Below are 11540 nucleotides of genomic sequence, written 5' to 3' on the forward strand. Positions count from 1 at the left end.
AAAAAAAAAAAAAAAAAAGAAAAAGAAAAAGAAAAAGAAAATCCCTTAGTTACTGCATCTATTAGGTACAGCATATATTTGTTTGTGTAAAAATCACTATGTGGCAGTATATATATATAATAATGTACAAAATAATATTTTATAATGTTTTGAAGAGGAAGAAGGAAGCATACTAAGAAGTAACTCAGGAATGGAAAACCAAACATCAAATGTTCTCATAAGTGGGAGCTGAGCCATGAGAATGCAGAGGCATAAGAATGACACAATGGACTTTGGGGACTCAGGGGGAAAGGGTGGGAAGAGGTGGAGGTATAAAAGACTATAAATAGGGTTCAGTGTATACTGCTTGGGTGATGGGTGCACCCAAATCTCACAAATCACCACTAAATAACTTACTCATGTAACCAAACACCACCTGTTCCCCAATAACCTATGAAAATAAAATAATAATAAAAAGAAGAAGAAAGCATACTAAAATAAAGATATGAACCTGAAACTTGTCATCCACCTGGATATGCTTGCCAGTATGTGACATCAGTAATAACATCATGACTGTAAGACCAGGCACAGTGGCTCACACCTGTAATCACAGCACTTTGGGAGGCCAAGGTGGGCCGACTGATTTGAGATCAGAGGTTGAAGACCAGCCTGGGCAGCATGATAAAACCCCGCCTCTACAAAAAATACAAAAAATTAGCCAGGCTTTGGTGGCTGGCGCCTGCCATCCCAGCTAGTCAAGAGGCTGAGGCACGAGAATCCCTTGAGTCCAGGAAGTGGAGGTTACGGTGAGCCAAGATCATGCCACCGCACTCCAGGCTGGGTGACAGAGCGAGACCCTGTCTCAAAAAACAAATGACTTCATGACTGTGGATGGCAGCCTATGATGAATATTAGTGAAGTAACTGTGTGATAACCAAGGCCTGGGGACAGAGAGCGGTGCCTGCTCCATGACTAGCTCTAGCTCAGCTTGAGAATTTAATCACGCCTGTGCTGCTGCTGCCGCTGGTTGTTTAAAACATAATTGTTGGCGGGGCACAGTGGCTCACGCCTGGAATCCCAGCAGTTTGGGAGGCTGAGGCAGGCAGATCATCTGAGATAAGGAGTTCGAGGCCAGCCTGGCCAACATGGTGAAACCCCGTCTCTACTAAAAAAATACAAAAAAATTAGCCAGGCCTAGTGGCGCGTGCCTGTAGTCCCAGCTTCTCAGGAAGCTGAGGCAGGAGAACCGCTTGAATCAGGAGGCGGAGCTTGCAGTGAGCCGAGATTGGGCCACTGCACTCCAGCCTGGGCGACAGAGCAAGACTTTGTCTCAAAAAAAAAAAAAAACGGTTGTTTAAAACAATTCATCAGTTGATGCCACTGAATCTTGAGCTAGTCAAACATTAGTTGCTAAAAGGTAAAAACTTTCATAATGCTACAAATGATTTAAAATTTTTACTTAAAAATTAAAAAATAAAAATTGGCCGGGCATGGTGGCTCACGCCTGTAATCCCAGCACTTTGGGAGGCCCAGGTGGGCGGATCATGAGGTCAGGTGATCGAGACAATCCTGGCTAACATGGTGAAACCCCGTCTCTACTAAAAATACAAAAAATCAGCCAGGTCTGGTGACGGGCGCCTGTAGTCCCAGCTACTCAGGAGGCTGAGGCAGGAGAATGGTGGGAACCTGGGAGGCGGAGCTTGCAGTGAGTCAAGATTGTGCCACTGCACTCCAGCCTGGGTGACAGAGCGAGACTCCCTTTCAAAAAAAAAAAAAAAATTATAGATGAGGTCTTGCTATTTTGCCCAGGCTAAACTCAAATTCCTGGGTTCAAGTAATCACTCCACCTCAGCCTCCCAAGTAGCTAAGACTACAGGCATGTCCCACAATGTCTTTTTACTTATTTTATTCTTCTGTCGAGACAGGGTCTCACTGTACTCCAGGCTGGACTGCAGTGGCACGATCATGACTTACTGCAACCTCACCCCAGGCTCAGATGATCCTCCCACCCTAGCCTCCCAAGTAGCTAGGACTATAGGCACGTGCCACCAGGCTTGGCTAATATTTAATTTTTTGTAGAGACGGCGGAGGGGGTCTCTCTTTGTTGCCCAGGTTGTACTCCTGTACTCAAGCAATTCTCCTGCCTCATCCTCCCACAGGGCTGGGATTACAGGCATGAGCCACCATGTCTAGCTGTTTTTACTTTTTAAAATTATATATATATATTTTGAGACAAGGTCTGGCTCTGTTGCTCAGGCTGGAGTGCAGTGGCACAATCTCGGCTCACTGCAACCTCTGCCTTCTGGGTTCAAGCAATTCTCCCGCCTCAGCCTCTGGAGTAGCTGGGACAACAGGCGCCTGCCACCATGCCTGGATAATTTTTTTTGAATGTTTTTGTAAAGACAGGGTTTCACCGTGTTGCCCAGGTTGGTCTCGAACTCCTGGGCTCAAGCAATCCACCCACCTTGGCCTCACAAAGTATCGTGATTACAGGCGTGAGCCACTGCGATCAGTCCTTTAAAAAATAAAATGTGGGCCGGGCGCGGTGGCTCAAGCCTGTAATACCAGCACTTTGGGAGGCTGAGACGGGCGGATCATGAGGTCAGGAGATCGAGACCATCCTGGCTAACACGGTGAAACTCTGTCTCTACTAAAAAATACAAAAAACTAGCCGGGCGAGGTGGCGGGCGCCTGTAGTCCCAGCTACACGGGAGGCTGAGGCAGGAGAATGGCGTAAACCTGGGAGGTGGAGCTTGTAGTGAGCTGAGATCCGGCCACTGCACTCCAGCCCGGGCGACAGAGCAAGACTCCGTCTCAAAAAATAAAAAAATAAAATAAAATAAAATAAAATGTGCCCCCCTCCCACTGCCGTTTTTACTTTTTTATTGAGATGTAACATATATAAAGTACACTAATCTTAAATTGCCCAGTGAACTTTTCCATACATATACACTTGGGTGACAACCCAAAAAGATCAAGATAAAGAATCCAGCTGGTTGGGAGCGGTGGCTCACACCTGTAATCCCAGTACTTTTGGAGGCTAAGGCAGAGGATCACTTGAGCTCAGGAGTTCGGAGATGAGCCTAGGCAACATAGGGAGACCTCGTCTCTACTAAAAATTCAAAAAAGTTAGCTGGGTGTGATGGTGCACGCCTCTAGTCCCAGTTACGTTGGGGGGCTGAAGTCGGAGAAGTGCTTGAGGCTGCAGTGAGTCCTGACCATGTCACTGCACTCCAGGCTGAGTGGCAGAGCTGGATGCTGTCTTAAAAAAAACGAAAACAAAAACATGAAAAAAGAATTCAGCATCTGTCTTGCTCTTTCCCTGATGATACATCCCCAAGGGTAGCTCCTATTAGACCCCTATCAGTATAGATTAGCGTTGTCTGTTCTTCAATTTCATATAAATGAAATCATAATGTCAAATGCAGTGGCACTTGCCTCTAGTCACAGCTATTTGGAAGGCTGAGATGTGAAGACTGCTTGAGCTCAGGAGTTCCACTGCACTCCAGCCTGGGTTACAGAGGGAGACCTTGTCTCCAAAAAAAAAGGAAAAAAGAAAGAAAGAAAAAGAAAACATATGGTATGTACTCTTTTGTGTCTTTCCAACATCGTATCTGTAAGTCATCCATGTTCTTGCATGAAATAGCTCATAATTTTCATTGTCATATAGTATTCTGTCATCTAAATATACCACAATTTATCTATTCTACTGTTGATGGATTTTTTTTTTTTTTTTTTGACAATCTTGCTCTGTCACCCAGACTGGAGTGCAGTGGGGCGATCTCGGCTCACTGTAACCTCCACCTCCCAGGTTCAAGCGATTCTCGTGCTTCAACCTCCTAAGTAGCTGGGACTTCAGGCGTGTACTACCACGCCTGGATTTTTGTATTTTTAGTAGAGATGGCGTTTTCACCATGTTAGCCAGGCTGGTCTCAAACTCCTGACCTCAAGTGATCCGCCCACTTCAGTCTCCCAAAGTGCTGGGGTTACAGGTGTGAGCCACTGCACTGGGCCTGTTAATGGATATTTAAATTGTTTCCAGTTTTCCACTATTATAGAGTTGCCATGTACATTACTGTACAAGTCTGTTAACAAAAGACCCTGAGGCCTGCAGAAGAAAAACAAAGAAGAGCTGTATTTTTTGGGAAAAAAAAAAAATGCAAATTGGGGAACGCTGCTGGTTTACACACTGTTCACTGGAATAAAATCTCTTTCCTCCGAATTCCTTTACAGCCTGTGATCCCAGTACTTCGGGAGGCTGAAATGGGAGGATCACTTGAGGCCAGGAGTTGGAGACTAGCCTAGGTAGTATATTGAGACCTCCTTGGCAAATAATTTTTTTTTTTCTGTTGCCCAGGCTGGAGTGCAATGGCACGATCTTGGCTTGCTGCAACCTCTGCCTCCCTGGTTCAAGCGATTCGCCTGCCTCTGCCTCCTGAGTAGCTGGGATTACAGGCATACGCCACCATGCCTAGCTAATTTTGTATTTTTAGTACAGACAGGATTTCTCCATGTTGGTCAGACTGGTCTCAAACTCCCAACCTCAGGTGATTCGCCTGCCTTGGCCTCCCAAAGTGCTGGGATTACAGGCGTAAGCCACCTGGCCCAACCAATAAAAAATATTTTTAATTAGTTGGGTGTGATGGTGCACACCTGTAGTCCTAGCTACTCAGGATGCCAAGGTGGGAGGATTGCTTGAGCCCAGAAGTTCAAGGCTGCAGAGGCTGCAAATGTGCCACTGCACTCCAGACTGGGTAACAGAGTAAGACCCTGTCTTTTAAAACAAATAAACTAATATAACAAAATTCCTTTTCAGAGAACTTTTTTCACAATTCTTTGGTGGACCTAGGCATGCATTTTTCTTGGGTGCAAAATTATGTGCAGAATTGCTGGGTAATAAGGGATTATAACATACAGATTTAATCACATGCAATTTTCTGATTTCTTTCCATAGGAACATTTTATTCAGAAATTAAATAATTCAGAGTTCCAGCACTGTCTGGGGCTATCGGGCTCTGTCCACCTCCATAGGCCTAGCACTGTCACCAACAGAGCCGTGGAGGGACCTTGGCCCAAGCTGGGGCATCTTCGCCCAGCTCGAAGAAGGCCTCTGGCCAGACCAGGCTCAGTGGGCGCGACCAGGCTGGAGGACTAGGGCGGTGGCAGTGGTCACGTGAGTGCACATGGCTGTGGGTGGTCCCTCACTTGCTCCCCTCCTCTCTTTTGCTACCCGTGGGCCATAGGCAAGCAGGGCACCCAGCCAGAATGGCACGATCCTGAAGCCCAACTTTCACAAGGACTGGCAGTGGCGCAGCTAGCCCACGGGGCAGATCTGCAAAAGCAAGGCGGCCAGCAAAAGCAGGCTGCATGGCCCGCTCATATGGGCCCATCCTCCCATGGTAAGGTGCCCCACGCTGAGGCATCACTACAAAGCACGAGCTGGCAGGGGCCTCAGCTTGGAGGAGTTAAGGGTGCCTGGCATTCACAAGAAGGTGGCCCAGACCATTGGCATCTCTGAGGACACAAGAAGGAGGAACAAGTCCACCGAGGCCCTGCAGGCCAATGTGCAGAAGCTGAAGGAGTACTGCTCCTCGCTCATCATCTTCCCCAGGAAGCCCTTGGCCCCCAGGAAGGGAGACAATTCTGCTGCAGAACTCAAACTGGATACTCAGCTGACAGGACCAGAAATATCCATCGGCAATGTCTACAAGAAGGAGAAAGCCAGAGTCATCACTGACTAGGAGGAAAACTTCAAGGCCTTGTTAGTCTCTGTATGGCCCATGCAAATGCCCAGCTCTTCCGCATACAGGCACAAAGAGCCAAGGAAGCTGTAGAACAGGATGTTAAAAAAAAAAAAAAAATAGGAGGGCCGTGTGCGGTGGCTTACGCCTGTAATCCCAGCACTTTGTGAGGCCGAGGCGGGCGGATCACGAGGTCAGGAGATCGAGACCATCCTGGCTAACACAGTGAAACCGCGTCTCTACTAAAACTACAAAAAAAATACCAAAAAAAAAAAAAAATTAGCCGTGTGTGGTGGCACGCACCTGTAGTACCAGCTGCTCAGGAGGCTAAGGCAGGAGAATGGCATGAACCCGGGAGGCAAAGCTTGCAATGAGCCGAGATTGCGCCACTGCACTCCAGCCTGAGCAACAAGACTCCATCTCAATAAATAAATAAATAAATAAATAAATAAAAATAGGAGGAGGCTCAAGCTGCTGTGTCAGCTCCACGCTGGGTCTCTCGGTCCCTCAGCCATGAGAAGGATGCTCCCCAGACTTGCTCCCTCCCCTGCGTCCCTGCGACCATGACCTGTGGTCAGGAAGATGAACTGTTGTGCATCAGATGCCTTTGAGACATACAACCGGAGATGTGAGGTAAGAAATTGAATGTAAAGACTGGAATGTCTTTACATTTATGTCACAAAAAATGTGACATAAGACTTTGTAAATGCTCAACACCAGAAGAAATCAAGAAAAGAAAGAAGACTGTCATTTTTTTGTCCCAGTGCAGACAAAAAATGCATCATTGTAGAAGGCAAAGAGATCTTGGTTGGAGATGTTGGTGTAACCATAACTGAGCCTTTCAAGCATTTTGTTGGAATGCTTCCTGAAAAAGATTGTCCCTATGCTTTGTACGATGCAAGCTTTGAAACAAAATAATCCAGAAGAATTGATGTTTTTTTGTGGGCACCAGAACTAGCACCTCTGAAAAGTAAAATGATCTATGCAAGCTCCAAGGATGCAATTAAAAAGAAATTTCAAGGCATAAAACATGAATGTCAAGCAAATGGACCAGAAGATCTCAGTCGGGCTTGTATTGCTGAAAAGTTGGGTGGATCCTTTTTTTTTTTTGACGGAGCCTTGATCTGTTGCCCAGGCTGAAGTGCAATGACAGGATCTCGGCTCACGGCAACCTCTGCCTCTTGGGTTCAAGTGATTCTCCTGCCTGAGCCTCCTGAGTAGCTGGGATTATAGGCGTGTGCCACCATGCCCGGCTAATTTTTGTATTCTTAGTAGAGACAGGGTTTCACCTTGTTGATCAGCCTGGTCTCGAACTCCTGACCTCGTGATTTGCCCTCCTTGGCCTCCCAAAGTGCTGGGATTACAGGTGTGAGCCACCATATCTGGCCGGTGGATCCTTAATTGTAGCCTTTGAAGGATGCCCTGTGTAGATCATCATTCAGTGCCACAAATTGAAAGCTTCCACGTTTAATGTTATCCTCTTGCTATATAAATAAAGCAAATACATTTAGGCTGGGGTCTCACTGAGGGGGAGCTGTCTTGTCATCTTTTAGAGTAAACTAAATATTCTATAAACATATGCAAACAGCCCTAAATAAATCTAAAGTCTAAAGTTAAAAAAAAAAAGAAAAGAAAAAAAGGAAAGAAAAAAAATAGCCGGGTGCGGTGGCTCACGCCTGTAATTCTAGCACTTTGGGAGGCGGAGGTGGGTGGATTGCCTGAGCTCAGGAGTTCGAAACCAGCCTGGGCATCATGGTGAAACCCTATCTCTATTTTAAAGGTACAAAAAATTAGCCAGGCATGGCAGCATGTGCCTGTAGTCCTGGCTACAAGGGAGGCTGAGGCAGGAGAATTGCTTGACCCTGGGAGGCAGAGGTTGCAGTGAGCCAAGATTGTGCCACTGCACTCCAGCCTGGGCAACAGAGCAAGACTCCATCTCCAAAATAAATGCATAAATAAATAAAGTCCTGTTGAGGACTTGTAATATATCAGCAGTAATGCAAAAAAAAAAAAAAAAAAAAAAAGAAAATTCAGATTTGCAGCATGAAAAGACTTCGCTAAATTTATGAAGCTTTAGATGGTCTTTCCTTTTTTTTTGTTCTTCTTAGCGGTGATTTTATCAGTTGCCTCAAGATTTTATTATTAGTGTTTTTCTGCTGTGGCTCTCAAAAACTTCTTTATTTTATGCATTAGTTTCCTTATTTTTTTTAGATACTGGGTCTTACTCTGTTCACACAGGCTGGAGATCAGTGGGCGAAATAGCTCATGTCACCTTGAGCTTTGGATCAAGGGATCCTTGGTTTAGCCCCTCAGAGTGCTGGGATTACTGGGCATGAGCCACCATACCTGGCCAGGCCAAGGAAGTTATTTACTTTCTTCCTCAATGATGTATAAACAAAGCCATCATGATCCACTTCAGAACTGCACAATGAGTTTCATTTCTTTGTCAATAGAAAACCCTTTGCTGGGTGCGGCTGCGCTCACGCCTGTAATCCCAGCCTTTGGGAGGCCGAGAGAGGGGTGGATCAGTTGAGGTCAGGAGTTCAAGACCAGCCTGGCCACATGGTGAACCCTGTCTCTCACTAATATACAAAAATTAGCCAGGCAAGGTGGCACACACCTGTAATCCCAAGGCTACGTGGAAGCTGAGGCAGAATTTGCTTGAACCTGGAGGCGAGGTTGCAGTGAGCTGGAGATCATACCACTGCACTCAGTCTGAGGTGACAGAGCAAGACTCGTCTCAAAAACAAACAAAATAAAAAAAGAACACCTTAAAATCCTGAACCACCATTCTTCCCCATGCATTGACTGTCAGAGCTTCATTCTTCCATTGCCTGTCTGTTTGTTTGTTTGTTTGCTTATTTATTATTGAGACAGGGTCTTGCTGTTCACCTAGGCTGGAGTGTAATGCGTGATCATGGCTCACTGCGCCTCAAACTTCCCAGGCACAGGTGATCCTTTTGGCCTCCACCTCCTGAGTAGCTGGGACTACCAGGTGCGACCACCATGTTTCAGCTAACGTTTTGTAGAGATGAGGTTTTGCCATGTTCCCAGGCTTGGGCCTTGAACTCTTGGCTCAAGGGGGTGTGATCCGAAGCCTCCCAAAATGGCTGGGGATTACAAGCACGAGCCACCACGCCTGGCCTCCCATTGCCTGTTTAAATAGAAATGATGCAACTAGCAATATTGAAGGACTTCCAGATCTGTTACGTATATTAAGATTAGGTCAGCATCAGGACTCTGGAGACAAGAGAGAATCTCAGATCTAATGTATGTGGCTTTGAAGAGCAAATTCATGCTTAGATCAGCAGAGTGGAAGGAGAGTAATGTTGGACAGGAAAATTTATTCAATGCCTTTGATGAGCACATTCCATAAAGTGTGTGGTACATCAGGGTTGGTATTGTTGGTCCTGCAGCACAAAGGCCAAATTTTTTCTCTGAGGTCCTGCTTACTTCTAGAATGAAGATATTTGAAACGGAATCAGGGAAAGTACTACAGTTACCCAGACTTTGCATTTGGTTGCTAGAGCACAGGCATGCCGTTTTTTTTTGTGCGTGTTCGTTTGGTTTGTTTTTTTTGAGAGTCTCGCTCAGGGCTGGAGTAAAGCGGCCCGCGATCTCTCTTCACTGAAAACTCTCCCTCCCAGGTTCAAGCAATTCTGTTCTCAGCCTCCAAGTAGCTGGGATACAGGGATGTGCCACTATACCTGGCTAATTTTTGTCTTTTTAATAGAGATGGAGGCTTTCACTGTGTGGCCACAGCTGGTTTGAACCCTGACTCAAGTGGTTCTGCCACCTCAGCCTCTCAAAGGCTAGGATTACAGAGTGTAAGCCCACTGTACCGCCTTTTTTTTTTTTTTGTTTTTAAAGGGCACCAGGGATTTGTAGAATACAGCCCTGTAGAACTACACTGTCACTGCACTTGGGGGCAGGGCAAAGGGAATTGAGGAATGGCATTTCAGAGATCATTAGTTGCTTTTCAAACCAGGACCTTTGTTTCTAGTTGGAATATTAAATCCAGTTGGGCATCTTCCCCAGAAGATACCAACCACCAACCTGCATGGTATTCCGGAACAATAATTTTTTTTTTTTTTTTTGAGACATTAGTCTTGCCTCTGTTGCCCAGGCTGGAGTACAGTGGCGCCAATCTTGACTCACTGCAGCCTTTGCCTCCTTGGTTCAAGCAATTCTCCTGTCTCAGCCTCCGAGTAGCTGGGATTATAGGTGCCCGCCACCATGCAGGGCTAATTTTTCGTACATATTACTAGAGATGGGTTCACCATGTTGGCCAGCTGGTCTCCGAACTCCTGGACCTCATGATCCGCCCCACCTTGGTCTCCCAAAGTGCTGGGGAATTACAGGGCGTGAGCCAGCATCCCGGCTACGCCAATAAACCTTTCTAATAGCTCTGAGTGGGTTGTGCTGTCTGTTCCTCTATAGTTTCACCAATAGTTGTGTGTTTTTTGAGTGTTAAATGGCTTCTAAAATCATTATGTATCTTGACTGGTTTTGAAATATTTCCATCAAAGGCTGACTTCTCTAGTAGGAGGTTGAACTATGACTTGATATGAAGAGCTTTTTCTTCCTTTTTTTTTTTTTTTTTTTTTTTTTTTGCCACATCTTGTGCATTGTAAGGCACATATTTCTTTTGGTTTTCTTTCTTTTAATATATAGAGGCAGGGTCTTGCTCTATTGGAGTGCAGTGTTGCAATCATATCTCACTGCAGCCTACAACTCCTGGCCTCAAGAGGATTAGCTTCTGGTCCTGCCCTCCCAAAGGGCCGGGATTACAGGCGTTAGCCACCGCACCTGGCCCGCACCTGGCCCGGACACATATTTCTGGGAAGCAATAAGCTTAGTGACCTTTTCCATTTTCTTTTTCTTTTTTTTTTTTTGAGATGGAGTTTCGCTCTTGTTGCCCAAGCTGGAGTGCAATGGCACAATCTCGGCTCACTGCAACCTCTGCCTCCCGGGTTCAAGTGATTCTCCTGCCTCAGCCTCCTGAGTAGCTGGGATTACAGGCGTGTGTCACCACGCCCAGCTAATTTTTGCAATTTTAGTAGACGGGTTTTCACCCTGTTAGCCAGGATGGTCTCGAACTCCTGACCTCAGGTGATCCACCCACCTCGGCCTCCCAAAGTGCTGGGATTCCAGGCATGAGCCACCGCACCCGGCCTGCCATTTTCATTAATCACATATCTTCGTTGTCACTTTAGCAGTTGTAGGAGCATCTGTTGACCTCGCTTCACAAATTTTTTGAATCTTGATTGCATGTACAGATTGAGGCCATATTTTTTTTTTCCACTTTGGAGATAGAGTTGTATGCTACCATGGAAGGGAATTATTTCTTCGGTTGAGTGCCTAACGAAGTGCTTGATAGCCTTTCAGATAGATCAAGTTATACAGAAAGGAAGTATCTTAAAACACTACAACCTAGTTTAAGACACAAAACAGTAGAATCGCTGTCAGTTTCACAAGATACACACTGAAGGGCCCAGAACTGGAACCAAGAGAACATAGTCTCCCATCTCACACTCGCACGAGTGGGGCCTGGCCCCATTCTGCTCTGTTTAATCTGAGCATTGTTAAATGAGTCTGCGATGAAACTCCACATTTCCTTTAATCCTCACAACAAAGATAACCCAATTTTTAGATTAGTAAACTGAGGCTTAGAGAAGTTAAACGCCTTGTCCGAGACTACAGAACTGGAAAATGGCAAAGTCAAGAGCCAACTCCAAAGAGCCTCCGCCGGCCCACTAGTGCAGAGGAAATGGCAAATGACACAGCAAAAAAAAATTTTTTTTTTTTTTTTTGAGACGG

At 45.8% G+C, this 11540-nt stretch overlaps 2 pseudogenes across 1 annotated transcript; both read left to right on the forward strand.

The window, feature by feature from the left end:
• Positions 1–4987: 4987 nt before the first annotated feature.
• LOC108542039 (60S ribosomal protein L13 pseudogene) lies at positions 4988–5814 on the forward strand (annotated as a pseudogene). The gene has a single exon (XR_001889149.1). The product of XR_001889149.1 is annotated as a 60S ribosomal protein L13 pseudogene (transcript).
• Positions 5815–6379: 565 nt separating this feature from the next.
• LOC108542003 (destrin-like) lies at positions 6380–7150 on the forward strand (annotated as a pseudogene).
• Positions 7151–11540: the final 4390 nt, after the last annotated feature.

This window comes from Rhinopithecus bieti, unplaced genomic scaffold (genome assembly GCF_001698545.2).
Source record: "Rhinopithecus bieti isolate Rb0 unplaced genomic scaffold, ASM169854v2 scaffold_21022, whole genome shotgun sequence".
Taxonomy (NCBI): Eukaryota; Metazoa; Chordata; class Mammalia; order Primates; family Cercopithecidae; genus Rhinopithecus; species Rhinopithecus bieti.